Source organism: Lampris incognitus, chromosome 11, assembly GCF_029633865.1.
Source record: "Lampris incognitus isolate fLamInc1 chromosome 11, fLamInc1.hap2, whole genome shotgun sequence".
NCBI lineage: Eukaryota > Metazoa > Chordata > Actinopteri > Lampriformes > Lampridae > Lampris > Lampris incognitus.
The window spans coordinates 54,447,744-54,471,660 of NC_079221.1; positions in this window are offsets into that span (position 1 = coordinate 54,447,744).

Below are 23,917 nucleotides of genomic sequence, written 5' to 3' on the forward strand. Positions count from 1 at the left end.
GGGACTTCTTTTGTGGACAAATATGAGCTGCCCTATCTACGGTGCCATGAACAAGGATTTGCCCCTTCCTGGTTTCCTCTATTTTGGCATATTTGTTAAACTTATTTGATTCAGATCTTCATACAAAATGTAATAGGACGAAGAGAACCCGAGTAAACACACAATCCAGTTGTTAAATGCTCATTTTATCTATTTAAGGAGAACGGTTATCCAACACCAACTGACCCTGTGGGAACAAGTAATTGCCCCCTTAGTTGCTCCATCAACCAACGAAGCAAATGTCATGGATCACTGGGTTCAGGTGGAGCAGACACACCCAGGCTTGATGCCTGCAGCCCTGTTGAGGCTAAACACCACTTCTATAAAACCTGACCATCAATGTGACGTAGCTACAAGGTGTCACCAGGCAGCACACTATGCTGCTATCAGAAGAACCTCCAGAAGAGGAGAGAAACAAAGTGGTGAGGTATCTCAGTCTGGAAAGGGCTACAAAGCCATCTGCAAGTCTCTGGGACTCCAGAGAACCACAGTGGAGCCATTCTCTCCACATGGAGAGACATTGAACAGTGGTGAATGTGGCACTGTATGTGTGTGTGCTGACCTATCAAGCTCTGCTTCTAGCTGGCAGTAGACTGCATAGGCTACAATATCCTGCTGCCCACAGCGCCCTCTGGTGGCCATTTTCCATATGGTCTGCCTATATAAGCTGCTCCAACCACCATTTTCCTTTGTCATGTAAGTTTAAAGGCCTGTTATGAATATCACTTGTTTTGCTTTATGTGTGTGTGTGTGTGTGTGTGTGTGTGTGTGTGTGTGTGTTGTGACTATGTCTGATTCATTGTACTGCTGTAACATGGGTGTTTATGGGCTGCAGCGTTGTCGGGTGCTGCGCTGAACTGTGTCTCCATCTTTTGCCATGTGTGGAGTTCTTGATAGACACATATAAATTGTGCGTCCTGCCTTGCTGTAGTTGTGTCCTGCAGTGTGCCGCCTGCAGAATGCCACTTTTCAAGCCCCCTGAGGGTTTTTAGGCAACTCTCCTTCACATTGTCTTTCCAGTTACACATTGTGTCTTTTTAATATGTGTAAAATAAAGAAACACAGCCCACTGACGTAGAGGACAAGGTCAGGTCCTTCCCCTCCAGGGCCGTCTCCGGGCCCGATGGGGCCACAAGACTTCTCTGAGTCACTGCACACCTTACATTGCTGGGTCAAAGAAACACACCATCACACCTGAGGAGAATAAAATGACCCTTTTACCCAGAACCAAGCCCAGCTGTTTGGACAGGCTTATACAGTAGTCCATCACAGCCCTGTAGCCTTTAACATGTCATTAGAAACAGCCCAGCTGATGGGATTATGGCTGTGATTCTTCTTCATTGGTATTATTTTTTGCAGTAGTAATGGATGGAGATACAGCAGATTTAGGCTCCACACCTGTTCTCACTTCATTGCTTTGTCATTGACAAAATGGTCAATTCTGAAGGGTTCAGTGTGTAAAAGTCTTGCAGATACTGAATGATGAAGTTCAGACAACACGTCGCTTAATACATTTGGAAATCCTCCAAATCATTTGGGTACTGTCCTTAAAGAGACCTTTCTGTCCAGTCCTGTTGTGGTATGCATTGTTCCACATGTTGTCAAGCCGTCATGGCACGCTGTAGCAAAACACTGCACAGTACTAAATATATATCTATATATATATATATATATATATATATATATATATATATATAGAGAGAGAGAGAGAGAGAGAGAGAGAGAGAGAGAGAGAGAGAGAGAGAGAGGATGCAGCTTGAAAAATGAAGCACAATTTAAAAAAATCTCTTTCCGCTCCTCACCTCTAGGTGGTGGTGTTGTACAATGACTTGGCCACGGCGGGTGACCGCTGAACGTGCCTGAACGTGCGCATGCGCATTGTCTGTGACGAGACAGAGATTGTGTATAAAGTCACACTGAGGTTAGCTTAACCTTAAGTCATAACGGTTCAAGTCAGATAATGTACAAGTTAAGGGAAATGGCAGTGATGGGCAACATATGAGAGGTTTTGTTCTTGCTGCTTTATGGCCAACCTGCTCTCACAAAACAATCTCCATCTTGGCAGGAAAGGCACTTTGTATGTCCATGGAGTCTCACAGCCATGAACACAACACGCGTGTGGTTTGAATGCTACAAGTCCTACTCGAGCCATTAAGGAAATGTCACATCATTAGTCATCATGTGTGACTCATGTTTTGTGTTTCTTGTCTCTTCTCCCGCGTATTTGAATGGTGTGACGTCAGACTCCCCCGTGTGCACGTGTAGTCTGTCCATCTGTCAGGTCTACATGGTGGTGGTGGTGGTCACGTGGCTCAAGTCCTGGGCTGTTCCGTTGGCATCTGGACACTGCTTGGAATCCTCATCATCATATTCTTCATGTATCTTATAATTCCATTATAATTGTGTTATCCTCTTCCAGTGTTGTGTTGTGCACATTGTGTAAACACAACATCATTGCTCGTTGTCAGTCCTGGGAGAGAGATCCTCGTCTGTTGCTCTCCCTGAGGTTTCTTCCTGCTTTTTCTCCCCGTTAAAGGGATTTATTAGTTTATTTGCTTGTTTGTTTGTTTGTTTGTTAGCTTGTTTGTTTGTTTGTTTTAGGGAGGTGTTCCTTATCCTATGCCAGGGTGTAAGCACAGCATGTTGTGGTGCTGTAAAGCCCAGTGGGGCAGATTCGTGATCATGGCCTATACAAATAAACTTGACTTGACTAAGTCCGTGTTTTGGGGCCATCTCTTGTACCATTGCATCTTGCCTTCATAGGATTGTCCCATCAAGCTGCCATTGTTCTTTGTGTTGTGCAAGATAATCACGACACACAAAAGACAAAGGCGGCAGAAGGTTGACTCGTGTGTCAAGTGGGGTCATGTAAGTGGAGTCCTAATGAGCTGAACTTGTTGTGCTCAGCTTGCTACCTCAGGTTTCCAGCTCACTAGATAACTCAGCTGTTGTTAGTGGTGCTCTTGCTTTCCTTTTGTCGTGTTAGTGTTCATTTAGGTCATGGGAGGCTATTAGCTTGAGCTGGGTGATTATGAAGTTAGCAATAATGGACGACACCTAGTCTGGGTCGCAGAACATCATGCACGGTGGAGATGGGACCACGACCGGTGTTGCAAGTGTAGGTGCATATGAATAACAGACAGAGTCGGGCTGTGTCGCTTAGTAACATGTATTCACCGGCTGTGCCCATAACGCAACTGAGGCACGTTACACAGGGCAAGTATACATCAATCAGTGCCCCCAGGGGGAGCTGTTGGCTGCATAACATCACCCTACAACAGTATTGTTTTAAGCTGATCGGTAGCGGTAGTCCAGTGAAGAGGACGGTTAACACTAAAGGCTTAATGGTGGACTGTGGTGCGACATCGCACATGATAAGTGACTTTAAGAAGTTTAAGACTATCGATAAAGCTTTCAGACCTGAGAACCATGTGACTGAACTAGCTGATGGTACTAAAGTTACTGGGGTTGCCAAAGCCAGAGGAGAAGCAGAAATCTCCCTTGTAGACAGTAAGGGTCACAAGGTGACAGCACTGCTGAAAAATGCTTTGTATATACCAACCTTTCCACAAGATGTGTTCTCTGTGAGGGCAGCTACAGGCAACGGGGCAGAATTGCATTTCAAAGATGGTGATAACTGGATGGGTGTCAATGATGCTACAAGGTTTAACATTGAGGTATGTGGTACACTGTATTATCTGCCCACGGCTACTGATGAAAACAATGACAAGGTCAAGGTGTGTCATGATATACAGCCGTGGCACAGAATACTTGGACACTGTAACTTTGATGATGTCTCCCGATTGGAGAATGTGGTCGATGGCATGAAAATCAAGGGAAAGTGAGGTAAGTCCACTCTCAACTGTGACATATGTATAGAGGGCAAAACTGTTGAGAGGAGAAACAGACAGGCCGATAGCAAAGCTACAGAGATACTAGAAGTAGTTCACACTGACCTGTGTGGTCCTATGGACCCAACCGACAGAGACGGGTATAGATACACAGTAGCCTTCACAGATGACTATAGTGGTATGACTTGGACCTATTTCCTTAAGACAAAAAGCAACACATCCAGAGCCACAGAGACATTTCTAGCTGATACTGCCCCATACGGGAAAGTCAGGACTATACGCTCTGACAATGGTACAGAATTCACGGGGAGAGAGTTCCAAGACCTTCTTAGGGAGAACAGGATCAGTCATCAGACTAGTGCTCCTTATTCGCCGCATCAAAACGGCACAGCAGAGAGAAATTGGAGAACATTATTTGACGTGGGCCGGTGCATGCTTATTGAGAGTAAATTACCAAAAAAGCTATGGAGGTTTGCAGTGCAAACGGCTGCACAGATACGCAACAGATGCTATTGCAAGCGACTTGGGCTAACTCCATATAGTGCTTTCACAGGTAAAACTCCCAATATTGCTCACATGATGGTATTTGGTACTGAGTGTTATGCTTATAAGCAAGACAAAAATAAACTTGATCCAAGGTGTGAAAAGGGCATTTTCATAGGGTATGACAAATATAGCCCTGCATACAACGTGTACTTCCCAGAGACAGGGAGAGTGTCAAAGCACAGACAAGTCAAGCCCATATTGAAGGGCAGCCAGATCCAGACAGGTCTACATGACTATTCTGATGATGATTGTTATGATGACACTGAGCTGAATGGAGCACCAACTAGGATGGGTGAACAGCCCCAGGCTAGTCAGACAGCGCCTACAGAGGCAAGGGGTGAAAGTGGCACATCACCTAGGGTTCAAGGTGATAGTGGGGGCACACGCCGCTACCCAGACAGAAGTAGACCACCAGCATATCTTAGGGACTATCAGTGTAAAACTGAACATATTGAAGATGAACAAGAGGTGGATTATTTCTATAGAGCTGTCTATGATGAACCCAAAACATATACAGAGGCTATTAGCTCTGAAAGATCTCAGAAGTGGGTCAAAGCAATGGAGGACGAATTTACCTCATTAAAAGAGAATGACACCTTCACCCTGTGTCCACTGTAAAAAGGGAAAAAGAGAAGTGGGGGAGTGTTGGGTTTTTGCTGTCAAAGAAAGCCCTGACCAACCTGAGACTTTCAAAGCTAGATATGTAGCAAAGGGTTACAGCCAGGTAGAAGGTATAGATTACAAGGAGACCTTCTCTCCGACCACTAGCATGACCTCAGTGAGGATTCTCATGCAGAAAGCCGCACAGGATGACCTTGTGCTCCACCAAATGGATGTCAAAACAGCTTATTTACACGCTCCAATAGATTGTGAGGTTTACATCGAGCAACCTGAGGGATTTGAAGTAAAGTCAAAAACTAATGAACATTTAGTATGTAAACTCAACAAGTCTTTGTATGGTCTAAAGCAATCTGGACGTAATTGGAATAAGCTATTTGATGATCACCTGGTAGAAAATGGTTTTGAACGGAAAGCAGCAGACAATTGTGTCTCTGAAAAACAGTCTACTTGTGTATGGGATCATGGGTGACGTTATTTTGTTTCTGTTATTTTGACACTGCTATAAAGATGAGCCTGAGTGGGGGTGTTGAACATGTGATCTAATGCAGTCTCATCCACGCACTGTCAATGACCAACTTTTTGATCCTGTGAGGACCTGTATTGTATATATAGATCTGCGCATGTGTCAAATAACTATTCTTCTTCTCTTGTTCGAACGCAAGAGCACAGTGTGGGTGTGTGTCATTTTCCGCCTGAATGGCACACTTTATGTTTATGTCTTGGCAAGACAATTAATTCGCTGTAGGATGGCTAACGTTAATTCAGCACATTCCCAGGCCAGATTGGACACGAAGTCCCTCCAGCGAGTTCTGGGTCTACCGCGGGATCTCCTCCCAGTTGGCCGTACCCAGTAAACCTCCAAAGGAAGGCGCCCAGCAGGCATCCTAATCAGATGCCTGAACCACCTCCACTGGCTCATTTCGACGCGAAGGAACAGCGGCTCTACTCTGAGCTCCCTCCGGATGTCCGAGCTCCTCACCCTATCTCTAAGGCTGAGCCCAGACACCCTACGGAGGAAACTCATTTCAGCTCATGACCATAGGTGAGGGTCGGAACGAAGATTGACTGGTAAATTGAGAGCTTTGCCTTCCGGCTCAGCTCCTTCTTCACCACAACAGTCCGGTACAACGTCCACATTACTGCTGATGCTACATCAATCCGCCTGTCAATCTCCCGCTCCATCCTACCCTCACTCGTGAACAAGACCCCGAGATACTTGAACTCCTTCACTTGAGGCAACAACTCATCCACAACCCGGAGGGAGCAATCCACCATTTTCCAGTAGAGGACCATGGCCTCAGACTTGGAGGTGCTGACTCTCATCCTGGCCATTTCACACTCCGCTGCAAACCGCCCCAGTGCTCGCTGGAGGTCACGTTCTGATGAAGCCAACAAAACCACATCATCTGCTAAGAGCAGAGACGCAATTCTGAGGTTTCTAAAACGGACACACTCCTCAACTTGGCTGCGCCTTGAGATCTTGTCCATGAATATCACAAACAGAATCGGAGACAAGGGACAACCTTGGCGGAATCCGACACCCACCGAAAACCTGTTTGACTTTGTGCCGAGAATGCAGACACAGCTCTCACTTTGGTTATACAAGGACCGGATGGCTTGTAGCAATTGTCCCGGTACCCCATACCCCCATTATTATTATTATTATTATTATTATTATTATTATTATTATTGTTGTTATTGTTAATTATTTCCAGTGTTTTCTGTTTCTTCCAAAAAACATTTCCCTTGGGATTGAGACTCTTTCTCACTACACATACAACCAAATAGTTTTAACACCAGAAATGTTAAAATTGGAAACAACATTGACAAATGATAAAAACCAAAAGAAAAAGAAAAATTCGCTCATTCTAAATTATGACTGTTTTTATTAAACATTAAATAAATTTCAGGATGATATTTTGAAAAGATATTTGGGCAGCAAATTCTCAATGTTGTTAAGTAAAACTTCTGCTTTCAAAACTGAACAAAATATATTCTAATTTGTAACTTTTCAAGGAATTATTTTAATTTTGAGTTTGATTATACGTTTTATAATTACCACTAAATACATATATAACTTGATCGAAAAAAATCCAATAAATATGTCAATAGGAGATTATTTTGTACACAAAACCAACGAAAATATTTTAAGTGGCAAATTCTTACTTACATACTTGTTTTGGCGGTTTTATGTTAATTTATTTAAAGAAGGTGATAATCACACCATTAATGATCAATTGATTTTAATTATTGCACCGTGTAGGTGAACACATCATTAAGCATGTTGGTGCATCAGGTTATATTTGGTTAAAATCATAATTCTTTTACATTGCTCTCAAACAACAAGGCAAGGTGACGGAAAACTCTGAAATCAGCAGTTTTCTAAACATATTGTGTGAAGCACCGACTTTTATCAATGGATGACCACATTTATTTTGTCCATTTTCTGAGAAGTCTAAACTCTGGTTTCAGAGGTTGGGGGATTCAGTAATTTTTCAAAGTAAATCTCACACTTTCATGTCATGTAGGATTTACTTTCCATTTTACTGAAATGGTACTTTTTGTGTGATCATAGGATGTATACAGATGTGAGGACAACAAAAGAGAAACACTGACAAAACTGACAAATTTGAAAAGAATATTTCATATTTTTTTATTTGTGCATTAGTATGAAACCAGTAATACGATAACAATAATAGAATAGAAAAGCAGACAATGCAACTAATACCATATATTAGAAGAAGACCAAGAACAACATATTACTACAATTATATTTTTGTTATTATTATTATTATTGTTATTATCATTATTGTTATTAATGGTGATGTAGTTGTTATAGAGCTTACCGTATGTCCCAGCTGGCAGATCAGTCACTGTGAAACAGAGGGAGGTTTTTGTACGGCTCTCTATCACCGTGTGAACACAGCCTGACTATTGATATAGTGGTAACTCTGACAGTAGTAAACTGCTGTATCCTCAGCCTGGACTCCACTGATGGTCAGGGTGAAGTCAGTCCCAGACCCACTGCCACTAAACCTCGATGGAGTTCCTGAGTCAAGAGTGTTTGCCCAGTAAATGAGGAGTTTAGGAGTTTCTCCAGGTTTCTGTTGGTACCAGGAGATACCTTGCTTGCTCTGATAAATATAAGGGGGTTGACTCAGTCTGCATGCCAGACTGACTGATTCTCCTACATTGCCAGCTTTCATTGAAGGAGTCTGAGTCACAGTGACCTGACTGCTTGATCCTGAAAACAGAAACACACAAACAGACTGAAAGTGAAGGCCTTCATTCTCTCACATGTACATCTGGAAATCTCTGTGAAAGGACAGATGTGTTACTCATTACATCACATAAACACATAGAATTCCTTTTTTCAGGTGTTGTTTTAACTGAAACTCAACAGTGTAAAACACAAACAGGGACTTGGTAGAAACAATGTGCAGGTGGGGAAACACAAACTGGTGAGATCAGAGAAAGTTCTTTCAGGAGAGGAAAAGTTGAGATGAGGAAAACAAGGAAGACAGTGAATCATCTCTGCCGGTCTTACCTTGAATAAAGGCAGCACATGTCAGGATGAAAATGCTGCTCCAACACATGGTTTTTACCTTTGCTGTCACAATGAACAAGTGTTGGTGGCTTTGCTTTGGACTTGCAGAGTTATAAAGGTTTCATGAGCACTGAAGCATGTCCTTCAAATAAGAAGTGTCCTCTCTATGCAAATGAGCTTCCTGGTGAGACTGCTGTTAGTAGCAGATGTGTATATCATGTCCTGTGAGGACACACCGTCTTGTGTGTGCTACAGCCACTTATTACAGTAGTCACCACCACCTTCTGTGACTAATGCCAAGTTAGATGAAGAAGAAATGATCTTGGATTAAGAACACTCTATAACACTTCGTAACACCTTGAGAAGTTATGTGAAATTGTCAAGCTTTGATTTCATGATATTCAGATTATACCGTTCACACACTCGAACACAAATCCAGTTCATGATGAAACTGGAAGAAAAAAAAACTTCTCTCAGGGTTTTTCATTTATGTCCAAATACAAGCTCCCCTACATATGCAGATCTTCTTGTTTGTCTTTCAGCTTGTTTCCTGTTTCTCAGGGGTCACCACAGTGGATTTTACAGTTTCCATCGTACTGATGGAAACTGGGCGCAGCACCAATGGAGGCCGTTGTTAACCCAGGCCTTGACAGATCCGGTCTGGTCTTGTCCTCACCTTTAAGACCCTTAATAACCTAGCTCCTTCGTATCTTTCTGAACTCCTTCATATCCACACGCCCTCCCACACTCTCAGATCCTCTTCTGCTCTCTAACTCACTGCACCTTTGGCCCGCTTGACTACCATGGGGTCTAGAGCCTTCAGTCATTCTGCCCCCCGCCTATGGACCTCTCTCCCACAAGACAGTCACAAGACTGACTCTCTTTCAACCTTCAAATCTCATCTCAAAACGCACCTTTTCAAACTGGCATATTCAGTCTGATCCACGCTTCATTGAGTTTGGTGCAGATGATGATGTTATACTTATCTGTTGTGTTAACTTCTTATTGTCTACCTGCTTTGTTTTGATGCTCTGCTGTCTGATACAGTGCTGCTTGTTTTTTACTTTGTTCTGTAAGATGCCCACAGATAAAATGTTTTGTTATTATTATTATTATTATTATTTATTTTGCTTCTTTTTTTTTTAATCAGCAAAACGATTTGACAAAATTCACGCCGGATACCCTTCCTGACACAACCAGTAACCCTCTGGACGGAGGCACAGGTAAAGCACAGGATGGCGCCACATATACAAATAACCTCCCTGAAATCAGTTGCTATTGTCTAACATTCCTGATTGTTGTGTCCAGAGATGAACTTAATCCCAAATCAAGTATTGTCTCAGAAGATCTGTTCACCAATAAGAAAAAAACAGGCGAGAACAAGACTGGGTGCTAACTGAAGCTACAGTCTACTACTACTACTGCTACTACTACTGCTACTACTACTTCTACTACTACTGCTACTACTACTACTACTACTATTTCTTCTACTACTACTACTACTTCTACTACTACTACTACTACTACTACTGCTACTACTTTTGGCTGCTTCTGTTAGGGATCGTCACTGCGGATCATCCATTTCAGTCTAAGTCTAAGACAGTTTAAGTCTAAGACAGTCTAAGTCTAAGACAGTCTAAGTCTAAGACAGTCTAAGTCTAAGACAGTCTAAGTCTAAGACAGTCTAAGTCCAAGACAGTGTAAGTCTAAGACAGTCTAAGTCTAAGACAGTCTAAGTCTAAGACAGGGGCATGGACACACGTGCTGTATCATCATGGTACCTTTTTTATTTCTAAACTGTGTTGAAACAGTTAAGTTGTGTTCCACTTGATGTCTGACGTCAGAAATTCTGGCTGGTTGGTCACAAAAAGAAGTGCTGCACCTCCCAGTGGCCAGACTGGAAATAACAGGGGACAAACATGGACACCCACAAGAGACTGACGTTAATATGGCTGGCATTATGTCAGTAATATTTGGCAATGTAAACTGGCCCATTACCAAAGAAATGTATCAGCTGTGTTGTAAATTAATATTTCAAACTTGTGTTTGGCCATTTAACACACAGTTTTTATTTTTCATAAAGTTTGAGACCATTCAATGTTGAAAATCAAAATTATATGTATTTAAGAGAAAACCCAGCCACTGAGGATGCACAAGCCAGTGCATCCTTAGTGCCGGTCCCAAGCCCGGACAAATGGGGAGGGTTGCGTCAGGAAGGGCATCCGGCGTAAAATCTTTGCCAAATCAAATATGCGGATCATAAATAAGACTTACATACCGGATCAGTCGAGGCCCGGGTTACCAACGACCGCCACCGGTACTGTTAACCAGCAGGGTGTCGGTGGAAACTATGCTACTGTTGGGCGAAGGAGAAGGAGAGGGGGAAAGCATGTCCAGAGGCAGCTAGAGAGGAGGAAGGGTAGGCATGTGGAGGTGAGAGTTGGAACTTTGAATGTTGGCACTATGACTGGTAAAGGGAGAGAGCTGGCTGACATGATGGAAAGAAGAAAGGTAGGCAGGTGGGTTCAAACTCTTCTACCATGGTGTGAATGGGATGAGTAATGGGGTAGGGGTAATTCTGAAGGAAGAGTATGTCAAGAGCGTGCTGGAGGTGAAGAGAGTGTCAGACAGAGTGATGAGTATGAAGCTGGAAATTGAAGGTTTATTGCTGAATGTTATCAGCGCATATGCCCCGCAAGTTGGGTGTGAGTTGGATGAAAAAGAAGAATTCTGGAGTGAGTTGGACGACATGGTGGAGAGGGTACCCAAGGAGGAGAGAGTGGTGATTGGAGCCGACTTCAATGGACATGTTGGTGAAGGGAACAGAGGTGATGAGGAGGTGATGGGAAGGTATGGAGTCAAGAAGAGAAATGTGGAAGGACAGATGGTGGTCGATTTTGTGAAAAGGATGGAAATGGCTGTGGTGAATACATATCTTTAGAAGAGGGAGGAACACAGGGTGACGTACAAGAGTGGAGGAAAGTGCACACAGGTGGACTATATCTTATGTAGAAGGCACCATCTAAAAGGGATTGGAGACTGCAAGGTGGTGACAGGGGAGAACGTAGCTAGGCAGCATCGGATGGTGGTCTGTAGGATGACTTTGGAGACCAAGAAGAGGAAGCGAGTGAAGACACAGCCGAAGATCAAATGGTGGAAGTTGAAGAAGGAAGACTGTTGTGTGGAGTTCAGGGTGGAGTTAAGACAGGCACTGGGTGGTAGTGAAGAGTTGCCAGATGGCTGGAAAACCACTGTAGAAATAGTGAGGGAGACAGCTAGGAAGGTACTTGGTGTGTCATCAGGACAGAGGAAGGAAGACAAGGCGACTTGGTGGTGGAATGAGGAAGTACAGCAAATTATACAGAGGAAAAGGTTGGCAAAGAAGAAGTGGGATAGTAAGAGAGATGAAGAAAGTAGACAGGAGTACAAGGAGATGCAGCGTAAAGCAAAGAGAGAGGTGGCAAAGGCAAAGGAAAAGGCGTATGGTGAGTTGTATGACAGATTAGACACTAAGGAAGGAGAAAAGGACTTGTACCGATTGGCTAGACAGAGGGACCGAGCTGCAAAGGATGTGCAGCAAGTTAGGGCGATCAAGGATAGAGATGGAAATGTGCTGACAAGCGAGGAGAGTGTGCTGAGAAGGTGGAAGGAGTACTTTGAGGGGCTGATGAATGAAGAAAATGAGAGAGAGAGAGAAGGTTGGATGATGTAGGGATAGTGAATCAGGAAGTTCAGCGGATTAGCAAGGAGGAAGTGAGGGCAGCTATGAAGAGGATGAAGAATGGAAAGGCAGTTGGTCCTGATGACATACCTGTGGAGGCATGGAGATGTTTAGGAGAGATGGCAGTGGAGTTTCTAACTAGATTGTTTAACACAATCCTGGAAAGTGAGAGGATGCCTGAGGAGTGGAGAAGAAGCATACTGGTACTGATTTTCAAGAACAAGGGCGATGTGCAGAACTGTAACAACTACAGAGGTATAAAGTGGATCAGCCGCAGCATGAAGATTTGGGAAAGAGTAATAGAAGCTAGGTTAAGAGGAGAGGTTACGATCAGCGAGCAGCAGTATGGTTTCATGCCACGAAAGAGCACCACAGATGCGATGTTTGCTTTGAGAATGTTGATTGAGAAGTATAGAGAAGGCCAGAAAGAGTTGCATTGTGTCTTTGTAGATTTAGAGAAAGCTTATGACAGAGTACCGAGAGAGGAGGTGTGGTATTGTATGAGGAAGTCAGGAGTTGCAGAGAAGTATGTAGGAGTGGTGCAGGATACGTATGAGGGAAGTGTGACAATGGTGAGGTGTGCGGTTGGAATGACAGATGGGTTCAAGGTGGAGGTGGGATTACATCAAGGATCGGCTCTTAGCCCTTTCTTGTTTGCAATGGTGATGGACAGGTTGACGGACAAGATCAGGCAGAAGTCTCCATGGACGATGATGTTCGCGGATGACATTGTGATCTGTAGTGAGAGTAGGGTGCAGGTTGAGGAGAGCCTGGAGAGGTGGAGGTATGCACTGGAGAGAAGAGGAATGAAAGTCAGTAGGAGCAAGACGGAATACCTATGCGTGAATGAGAGAGAGGACAGTGGAATGGTCAGGATGCAAGGAGTGGAGGTGACAAAGACATCTGAGTTTAAATACTTGGGGTCAACTGTCCAAAGTAACGGGGAGTGCAGTAGAGAGGTGAAGAAGAGAGTGCAGGCAGGTTGGAGTGGGTGGAGAAGTGTGTCAGGAGTGATTTGCGACAGAAGGGTACCAGCAAGAGTTAAAGGGAAAGTTTACAAGATGGTTGTGAGACCAGCTATGTTATATGGTTTGGAGACAGTGGCACTGACGAAAAGACAGGAGGCGGAGCTGGAGGTGGCAGAGTTGAAGATGCTAAGATTTTCACTGGGAGTAACGAAGAAGGACAGGATTAGGAACGATTATATTAGAGGGACAGCTCAGGTTGGACGGTTTGGAGACAAAGCAAGAGAGACAAGATTGAGATGGCTTGGACATGTGTGGAGGAGAGATGCTGAGTATATTGGGAGAAGGATGCTGAATATGGAGCTGCCAGGGAAGAGGAGAAGAGGAAGGCCAAATAGGAGGTTTATGGATGTGGTGAGGGAAGACATGCAGGTGGCTGGTGTGACAGAGGAAGACGCAGAAGACAGGAAGAAATGGAAACGGATAATCCGCTGTGGCGCCCCCTAACGGGAGCAGCCGAAAGTAGTAGTAGATGTATTTAAGAGAAGACATTGTGAATAATGCTGTGTACTATTATGCTATACAGCCTTGCTGAGCTCTAATAAGTGCATCTTGGTGACCTACAGACTGAAAAGAAACGCTCTGAGTTTCATACTTCAACTTAAAGGACCAGACGACCCCATTTATCCAGTAAGAAGTTGAAATGTCGGACTTTCCAGCACATCCGGGACACATAAGTGCATAGTGTAGTATATGTTTTTGTGCTCGCATTAAAATGTGTACTCACAACTCTTTTAACAGAGATATTTTCCACATGCATCTTTGAAAAATGTAGAAAACACCAAGGTCATGTCCACCATGACCCTCCAACCGCAGGAAGCAAGGCTTTACTCACACGTTTCACACACAATGATTTGTGACGCAAGCAACATGTTCTGCTGCCAGGGACAAAAGCATCGCATCACAGAGCGACTGTCCACCTGAGCCATAACCACTCTCTCTTTGCTCAGACAGACAGGAAGTACAGAGGCAAACAGGACTTGAACTTCCTTCATCTGCTACACAGAGGAAGAGAGTTCATGTGGCTCCTTAATCTGCTGTAGTTCCATTGCTGTTTGCTTTCTGCTAGTTTGGTGAGATAAGACATCACTGGCGCCAAAGTCTCTCTCCTTGTGTCTTCCTGTTCCCTCCTCTCATCTGTCTTAAAAGAGTCATCCATCCACCCCCACCCCCCATCCCCCCATATGTGTCGTATTCTCACCCCTCTGATCAGAGGAGGATGAGGTTTTCCGCAGCAGGAAGAGAGCTGGGTTTATTCTCCATGGTTACTCTGCTGCATCGAGGGCTGTTGAGAAGGACATGTCTGTGTGTGGGTGGTTTGGTTAAGGTGGAGGTTGGAGGGATGGGGTAGGGCTTGGAAGTTTGGTTGGAAGGTGTCCTACTGATGATTTAGTGACACCTCAAGGAAAAAATATTCCCCGTGATAACAATCTAACTGATAAACGATGGTTGGGGGAAACAATACAAACACTATGACTTGTGTAATGATGGCTTGGCTAACACAACACTGGCAGGCCTCATATCCACCAGCCTTTTCACTACTTCTCACTACTAACTAACACAGACCTTCTTCTTTTTGGTCCCCGCAGGACAAGAGAGGCAACACTTCTAGTCAAGGCTGTGATGACAAGTGCATCCCCATGAAATACAGATACTTTTGGTTGTTTTACACCAGGCTGGGAGGGTCACAAGCAAAGATGAGGGGTCAAGGTGAGTCTGGGAGTGGGTGAAGACCGAGACAGCAAGGCACAAAGTGAGAAAGAGACGTGACGGTAATGAAAGAGAGGAGGAGAAAAAGAGCAGTCGACAGCGTGAGGACAGAAAAGTGGAAACTCCAGAAAAAGGAAGATAAATTGAAAAGTGAGCTGGAGACAGAAAGACACCCCCCCTCCCCCTTAGTCAGCGTAGTGCATGATGGCCTCAACGTAGCTTCCTGGAAACAGGCCTGTGGTGGCGTTCATCACACCTTCATACCAGCCATCCTCGTTTTTCTTGATTACACAGATAATGGCTCCTCTTGGAAGAACAAATCGTCCTCCTGATCAGCCATGTAGTCATAGATGGCCACCACTAGAGGGAGACAAACACCCAGTTAAGCACGCTGCTGGTTAACAGTAAACCAACAATAGCATTAACAACTTGTAGTACAAGTAATATTCACAGTGCTTATACTACCACTATTATTACTAATTATTAGTACTATTAAAGCTAAGTACTACAAACACAGCTATCACTGCTCCTACGAGAGACACTACCATTATAACTACTGCTGTGACCACTGCTCCCACTAATAAAGAAAATAGACTGTGATAATAATCACATCTTTAGGTCTGTTACTACTAGTTCTACTGGGATTACTATTACCACCACCAACACTGCCACTACTATATTTATTAACAACAACAATAATGAGAAAAAACACAATAATAACAATTCCATGTCTTTTGTGCTGGATAAGAGCTAATCTCGTAATGATGACATGGTGTTGACATATTGGCTGCTTTAAGCATCGAAATTGCGATGTTCATCTTCTTTTGTTCTTTACTCTCATCCCAGCTGTTGTCTCGCTTGGTCCATATGTTGTGCTGATGGTTAGCATCTGGTTTTAGAATCAGTCTCTTCGTAAATCCTCTACCTTTCTCAAGGTAGGTTGCTGGAGCCCAGGGAGGGTCCTCCTCTGTACAGGGGTCATTGTACTCAACTAAAGCGGACTCCTCCTCTTCCTCACCTTCCTCTAATGGCTGATCACGGGGCCAGACCTCATCAGGCCCTGGTTGGCCCTCAACAGCTGAGGAAGGGGAAGAGGATCATGTGAGACTGGGGAAATGGGTCGGGAGGGAGGGAGGAGGTTATTATATAGCTGGAGATTCAGATCGTACGACAGTGGCACTCAACCATGTGTGATGAAGAGCTGTGTGTACACAGGTTTTCTTTCAGACCAACACTACAGCTGCTGAGCTCACTGACCATTCCTCCTGTGTTTGGCTGAAGGTGTGTGGTCAGTGAACTCACCTGAAGTACAGCAGTGTTGGGTTGGGGAGAAAAACCTGCACGCAGATGGCACTCCATGGCACATGGCTGGTATCACCCATGTGCCATGGAGTGACATGATTTCCAGCAGATTGTCATGATGCCCAAACAAGTCAACTCTCATTGGTGTGATTATCAGAAACACCCCAATCAAGGTTACTCAGGCAAATGGGGCGCAGGTGAACAGAAACACCAATCAGGGGATGGAGAACAGGCGAGCCCCGATGGTCCAGACCACACAACCACGACCGTTACGGAGTGTACATGAGTTAGAATATTACATTAACATGCCAGATCATACACTGTGAAAATTTACATATGTAGCCGGGTGGGGATTGATTTCTAAAGTAAAAACACCACCAGAGGGCGCTGTGCCTTGTGGAGCCCCCCCAGCGCGAGCTAGAACAGCGGAGATTAAACCGGAAGTTCCGGGTTTTTTGTTCCCTTCCTCAAGTACGCTGGAGTGGTCGGCTGTGTTTCTAAGAGCTTGTAAAAGAGGTAACGTTCTATGTTAAATGGTGTCTAATGCAGAACATATGGAAAGATTCATGTTAATAATGCTGTGTTAGATGTAATATGTGAGATCTGTTGCCGATTGTAATGTTATACTGTGTGATCTTCGCAGATTTATCGTTAGAGCGTTTCCATGTGTAACGGATAGCCAAGCAGAGTCAGGCATCCATCACACCATGTGGGGGAGGACCATGTAAAACGCTGTACTTGTGAGTGTTAGCTAGGCTAATCACATTTACTAGCTACAGATGTTGTGTTTGGTGGCAACTAACTTTGTGCTTTTCATTTGTTTCATTTATTTTCGTGTAACAGGGAGGACCCTGCAGTTATGTATTGTGCAGTTATTCTATATGGTTATTTTCTTTCATGTGATTAGGCACTTGTATGCTAGCTAGTTTCCACCGGCTAGCTGGACAAGGGATTAGGCATAGTATAGGCTAAGAGCCTGAGATTTATGTTGATCAGGATCATTGTTGAAACTCTACATTTATTAATGTCATTTTTCTAAATCATAAAATTGATCGGAATAAAGAACGCTGTTTTTTATGTTGTCTTGGGATCATTAATTTTACCAGGCTGCATATTTTGGTACCAGGAGTGGGGTGATGAGACCGTAAGGCCATCGGAAGCGTATGCGCCCAGAGGCGTGAAGGAGCTGATATGCTTAAGTGCGGGGACGCGCTTCCCGAAGGGGGGGGGGGTAGTGTAACGTGCATGGATAAGTAGACACGTTGGTCCTTGACTAACGAGTCGGACCCTTTAGTCGGCTGGTTAACGTTGTTGCTTGCGGAGTGGGAGACACGGGTTCGCGTCCCGGCTGTGGCGACGGTCTCCCAGACTGCCCCCCGAATTCGCTACACATACATGGAAAATAAGCTGAGTTTCATATATGAGCTGTGATGGTAGTTTATGGAGGATAAGAGAGATAACTCACATTGTCTTAACAAGACAGCTAGCAACACAGACAATGAACCAGCAGAATGAAGTACAGATTTAAAAGATCACTTACCTGCGCTGTAACATGTGAGAGTCAAGACGCACATGTGTAACCCAGGTTAAAATAACCTACATATAATTACAGTTGAATCATAATAAATAAATAGGTAAATAATCATAGTTATTCATTTTGCAAGTAAATCGTGAACAGTAGATAAGTAATTCATGGTACCAATAAATTCCTATTCATATTGTTGGTACTGCTATTTCTTGAACGCAGCGCGTGCAGTGCTGATTAGCCAATCAGCTGCCTTGCTCGAGAGGGAGGGCGTCCCAGAAGCAGCTACGTTCCAGAACGCCAGGCAAGCGCTTGAGAGAAGCCACTGGAACGAGAGATAGAAGATTCTACTTTGAAATAGCAGCGAGCTACAATTGGTTCTTTCTTATCCAAGTTGAGTATTTTGTTGGTCTGGTCCTCCTCCGAGCCCTGGGTTTGTGTTGTGTCCGAGTGTCGTCCAGGACTTGGTGAGTCACCTGCTAACTAGCCCAACTTGTCCGTTTTCAATGTGTGTGTGCATAGGCTAGTTAAAGCTCTAAGTAGCTCCGTTATGTTGGGGATCATAACTTGTGTAAAGATTATTGAGGAGCTACGTGTTTCTTTTGGGAACCGAATTCAGAATGTATGTTTCTTTTGTGCAAACCGAGTTGCTAAGCTAGCTCCTTCCAGCTGGGCTGCAGCAGCAGCATGGTGTATTAGCACAGACATTACACTGCGTCACGTTTTAGCGGTGGGTACATTGACCATGTCAGTCGGTAATTCTGTTGTTTTCTTTTGATTATTTTATTGAGAGATATGTGAACTAATGTGTTTGCATGTGTGATGTGCCTGTTATAATGCAGGCCAGGGTTTTCCCTTGGATTGGGAAGATCGCGCTTGGTGTTTCATCCCCCAAGATGGTGAGCCACCTATAGGAGCCCTGCTGGATCCACGTGGTCTGTCTGCGGCTTCAGACAGCTCATTCTCAGGACAGCAGCCTACAGATTCGAGCACCTGGATTGTGGTAGGACTGACATTTCCAGTTTGTTACTGCAAAACACAGTTGGACTCAGTGGACCAACAATGGACTTTCCAAAGAGGACGGATTATAGCCTACATTGATTATTGATTTTGATTTTTGATCTGATATTGTATTGTTAATTGCTGTATCGGCTGAGTGTATTACTCATTCATACTGTTCATGGGGTAATGCAATTGTGTGTTATTTTTGGCATTCTGATTTACTGGTTAAGTAACTTAGGTTAATGGAAATTAGAACCGAAACTTAAAGGCCTAATGGAACAAAATAGTACATAAAACAAATTAACATAATTTGTCAACTGAAACAAGAGATAACTTCAAATTAGAATTAAAAGGATCCTAAATTAGAACTAAAATATCTATCTAAATTATCTGAAAGTCAAAATAGTGGTTTAATAAGGGTTAAATCATAAAACAAGAGGTTTCAAGGAATTTATCCATTCTCACTGTGTTATTGTGTAATTGTGTATGTTTCTCTGTCTATATTTACAATTCTTTATATACGTAAAAACAAGCCGGTAGTTCAAACTTTATCCCTGGTCTGTGGTCTGCAATCATTTGATGCTAGTTATAAACTGCTCCTAGGAACCTAGAACTGGTCCTAGTCAACTGTCAACATCTACAGTGCTACACATGCAGATGAGAGACATGTAGGTGTGATGGGTGTCACTGAGTGACAAGAGTTGAGTCTGTCCTTATAAACCACCGAGTGGGACTGATGCACAGACTCTCCTCCATGCAGACCTGCCTTTGTTTAGCTGCTACTGATAAAGAACTGTTGTCTTCACACTGACGCTTAAAATAAGCTTTTGCTTTACCGTGGCCAAATAAATGTTTAACTGGACTTTCCCTTTCTCATGGCAACTTCTGTTTTATGATCCGCTCTGTTCATAATGTTTGGGTACAACCTCAATTTATTATTATTATTCATTCATTCATTCATTCATTCATTCATTCATTCATTCATCGTAGCCGCTTCTCCGGGGTCGGGTCGCGGTGGCAGCAAGCTAAGTAGGGCACTCCAGACGTCTCTCTCCCCAGCAACGTCCTCCAGCTCCTCCTGGGGTTTCCAAGGCGTTCCCAGGCCAGATTGGACATGTAGTCCCTCCAGCGAGTTCTGGGTCTACCCCGGGATCTCCTCCCAGTTGGCCGTACCCAGTAAACCTCCAAAGGAAGGCGCCCAGGAGGCATCCTGATCAGATGCCTGAACCACCTCCACTGGCTCATTTCGACGCGAAGGAGCAGCGGCTCTACTCTGAGCTCCCTCCGGATGTCCGAGCTCCTCACCCTATCTCTAAGGCTGAGCCCAGACACCCTACGGAGGAAACTCATTCTGTATCCACGATCTCACCCTTTCGGTCACTACCCAAAGCTCATGACCACAGGTGAGGGTTGGAACGAAGATTGACTGGTAAATTGAGAGCTTTACCTTCCGGCTCAGCTCCTTCTTCACCAAAACGGTTCGGTACGACTTCCGCATTACAGCTGATGCTGCACCAATCCGCCTGTCAATCTCCCGCTCCGTCCTACCCTCACTCGTGAACAAGACCCCGAGATACTTGACCCCTTTCACTTGAGGCAACAACTCATCCACAACCCGGAGGGAGCAATCCACCATTTTCCAAGTAGAGGACCATGGCCTCGGACTTGGAGGTGCTGACTCTCATCCCGGCCATTTCACACTCCGCTGCAAACCGTCCCACTGCTCGCTGGAGGTCACGTTCTGATGAAGCCAACAAAACCACATCATCTGCTAAGAGCAGAGAAGCAATTCTGAGGTTTCTAAAACGGACACACTCCTCACCTTGGCTGCGCCTTGAGATCCTGTCCATGAATATCACAAACCGAATCGGAGACAAGGGACAACCTTGGCGGAGTCCGACACCCACTGAAAACCTGTTTGACTTTGTGCCGAGAATGCAGACACAGCTCTCACTTTGGTTATACAAGGACCGGATGGCTTGTAGCAACTGTCCCGGTACCCCATACCCCCATTATTATTATTATTATTATTATTATTATTATTATTATTGTTATTGTTAATTATTTCCAGTGTTTTCTGTTTCCTCCAAAAAACATTTCCCTTGGGATTGAGACTCTTTCTCACTACACATACAACCAAATAGTTTTAACACCAGAAATGTTAAAAATGGACACAACATTGACAAATGATAAAAACCAAAAGAAAAATTCGGTCATTCTAAAATATGACTGCTTTTATTAAACTTTAAATAAATGTCAGGATGATATTTTGAAAAGATATTAGGGCAGCAAATTCTCAATGTTGTTAAGTAAAACTTCTACTTTCAAAACTGAACAAAATATATTCTAATTTATAAATTTTCAAGGAATTATTTTAATTTTGAGTTTGATTATACGTTTTATAATTACCACTAAATAAATATATAACTTGACAGAAAAAAAATCCAGTAAATATGTCAATAGGAGATTATTTTGTACACAAAACCAACGAAAATATTTTAAGCGGCAAATTCTTACTTACATACTTGTTGTGGCAGTTTTATGTTAATTTATTTAAAGAAGGTAATAATCACACCATTAATGATCAATTGATTTTAATTATTGCACCATGTAGGTGAACACATCATTAAACATGTTGGTGCATCAGGTTATATTTGGTTAAAATCATAATTCTTTTACATTGCTCTCAAACAACAAGGCAACATGACTGAAAACTCTGAAATCAGCAGTTTTCTAAACATATTGTGTGAAGCACCGACTTTTATCAATGGATGACCACATTTATTTTGTCCATTTTCTGAGGAGGCTAAACTCTGGTTTCAGAGGTTGGGGGATTCAGTAATGTTTCAAAGTAAATCTCACACTTTCATGTCATGTAGGATTTACTTTCCATTTTATTGAAATGGTACTTTTTGTGTGATCATAGGATGTATACAGATGTGAGGACAACAAAAGAGAAACACTGACAAAACTGACAAATTTGAAAAGAATATTTAATATTTTTTATTTGTGCATTAGTATGAAACCAGTAATACAATAACAATAATAGAATAGAAAAACAGACAATGCAACTAATACCATATATTAGAAGAAGACCAACAACAACATAGTACTACAATTATATTTTTGTTATTATTATTATTATTATTATTATTATTATTACTATTATTATTGTTATTATCATTAGTGTTATTAATGGTGATGTTGTTGTTATAGAGCTTACCGTATGTCCCAGCTGGCAGATCAGTCACTGTGAAACAGAGGGAGGTTTTTGTACGGCTCTCTATCACCGTGTGAACACATCCTGACTATTGATATAGTGGTAACTCTGACAGTAGTAAACTGCTGTATCCTCAGCCTGGACTCCACTGATGGTCAGGGTGACGTCAGTCCCAGAGCCACTGCCACTAAACCTCGATGGAGTTCCTGACTCAAGAGTGTTTGCGTAATAAATGAGGAGTTTAGGAGTTTCTCCAGGTTTCTGTTGGTACCAGGAGAAACAGGGACTCGTGCCACTACCACAATCAGTATCAGCAGGTTGACTCAGTTTGCATGCCAGACTGACTGATTCTCCTACATTGGCAGCTTTCATTGAAGGAGTCTGAGTCACAGTGACCTGACTGCTTGATCCTGAAAACAGAAACACACAAACAGACTGAAAGTGAAGGCCTTCATTGTCTCACATGTACATCTGGAAATCTCTGTGAAAGGACAGATGTGTTACTCATTACATCACATAAACACATAGAATTCCGTTTTTCAGGTGTTGTTTTAACTGAAACTCAACAGTGTAAAACACAAACAGGGACTTGGTAGAAACAATGTGCAGGTGGGGAAACACAAACTGGTGAGATCAGAGAAAGTTCTTTCAGGAGAGGAAAAGTTGAGATGAGGAAAACAAGGAAGACAGTGAATCATCTCTGCCGGTCTTACCTTGAATAAAGGCAGCACATGTCAGGATGAAAATGCTGCTCCAACACATGGTTTTTACCTTTGCTGTCACAATGAACAAGTGTTGGTGGCTTTGCTTTGGACTTGCAGAGTTATAAAGGTTTCATGAGCACTGAAGCATGTCCTTCAAATAAGAAGTGTCCTCTCTATGCAAATGAGCTTCCTGGTGAGACTGCTGTTAGTAGCAGATGTGTATATCATGTCCTGTGAGGACACACCGTCTTGTGTGTGCTACAGCCACTTATTACAGTAGTCACCACCACCTTCTGTGACTAATGCCAAGTTAGATGAAGAAGAAATGATCTTGGATTAAGAACACTCTATAACACTTCGTAACACCTTGAGAAGTTATGTGAAATTGTCAAGCTTTGATTTCATGATATTCAGATTATACCGTTCACACACTCGAACATAAATCCAGTTCATGATGAAACTGGAAGAAAAAAAAAACTTCTCTCAGGGTTTTTCATTTATGTCCAAATACAAGCTCCCCTACATATGCAGATCTTCTTGTTTGTCTTTCAGCTTGTTTCCTGTTTCTCAGGGGTCACCACAGTGGATTTTACAGTTTCCATCGTACTGATGGAAACTGGGCGCAGCATCAATGGAGGCCGTTGTTAACCCAGGCCTTGACAGATCCGGTCTGGTCTTGTCCTCACCTTTAAGTCCCTTAATAACCTAGCTCCTTCGTATCTTTCTGAACTCCTTCATATCCACACGCCCTCCCACACTCTCAGATCCTCTTCTGCTCTCTAACTCACTGCACCTTTGGCCCGCTTGACTACCATGGGGTCTAGAGCCTTCAGTCATTCTGCCCCCCGCCTATGGACCTCTCTCCCACAAGATAGTCACAAGACTGACTCTCTTTCAACCTTCAAATCTCATCTCAAAACGCACCTTTTCAAACTGGCATATTCAGTCTGATCCACGCTTCATTGAGTTTGGTGCAGATGATGATGTCATACTTATCTGTTGTGTTAACTTCTTATTGTCTACCTGCTTTGTTTTGATGCTCTGCTGTCTGATACAGTGCTGCTTGTTTTTTACTGTGTTCTGTAAGGTGTCCACAGATAAAAT